A 1,112-nucleotide genomic window follows, 5' to 3' on the forward strand; every position below is an offset into this window, starting at 1 on the left:
CAATATGGCGATGACATCAGCAACATCAACAAAAGTAATAGCAATCACATAAAAATAATGATAATAATAATCGAAAGGATGATGATGTAAATGCTGATAATAATGATGATCATAATAATTATTACCACAATATTATCATAACAGGAACAACAACCACAGTAACAAATACTACAATGAAAACATAATGATAATGATATCAATAATAGTATTAGTAATGATAATGATAACAATAGTACTACTAAAACTACTAAGAGTAATAATGATAATGATAAAAGATGATAATAATGACACTACTACTACCACTACTACTACTAATTATTATTATTATAATGATGACGACGATGATAATAATTATGATGATAATGATAATAATGATAATAATAATGATAATACTAACAACAACAACAATAATAATATTAATAATAACAATAATAAAAAATATAAGAATAATAATAATGATGATCATGATGATGATAATGAAGATAATGATGATGATGATGGTCATGATGATCATGATGATGACGATGGTCATGATGATGATAATAATAATAATAATTAATAATAGTAATAATAATAATAATAATAATAATAATAATAATAATAATGAAAATAAAGATAATGATAACAATAATAATGGTATTAATAACAAAAATAATAGTTACAATAATAATAATAATAATAATAATGATGATGATAATAATGATAATAATAATGATAATAATAATAACAACAATAATAACAATAATAATAATAATAATAATAATAATAATAATAACAATTATAATATATATATATATATATATATATATATATATATATATATATATATATATATATGTAATAAAATATAATGATAATGATAATACCAACAATATCAATAATAAGTAATATCTATAATAATTTTAATCATAATGAAAGTAATAATAATAAAAAATGCTAATAACAATAAATATATTATGAAAATGATAACAATAACAATAGCAGCAGTGATAATGACGATAATGAAAATACTATAGTAATAATGATAATGAACATGATAACGATAATAACCATAATATCAACAAGAACAATAGTAATAGTGATAATGATAATAATAATAATAATATAATAAT

The sequence above is a fragment of the Penaeus monodon genome, chromosome 3 (genome assembly GCF_015228065.2).
Source record: "Penaeus monodon isolate SGIC_2016 chromosome 3, NSTDA_Pmon_1, whole genome shotgun sequence".
In the NCBI taxonomy this organism is placed as follows: domain Eukaryota; kingdom Metazoa; phylum Arthropoda; class Malacostraca; order Decapoda; family Penaeidae; genus Penaeus; species Penaeus monodon.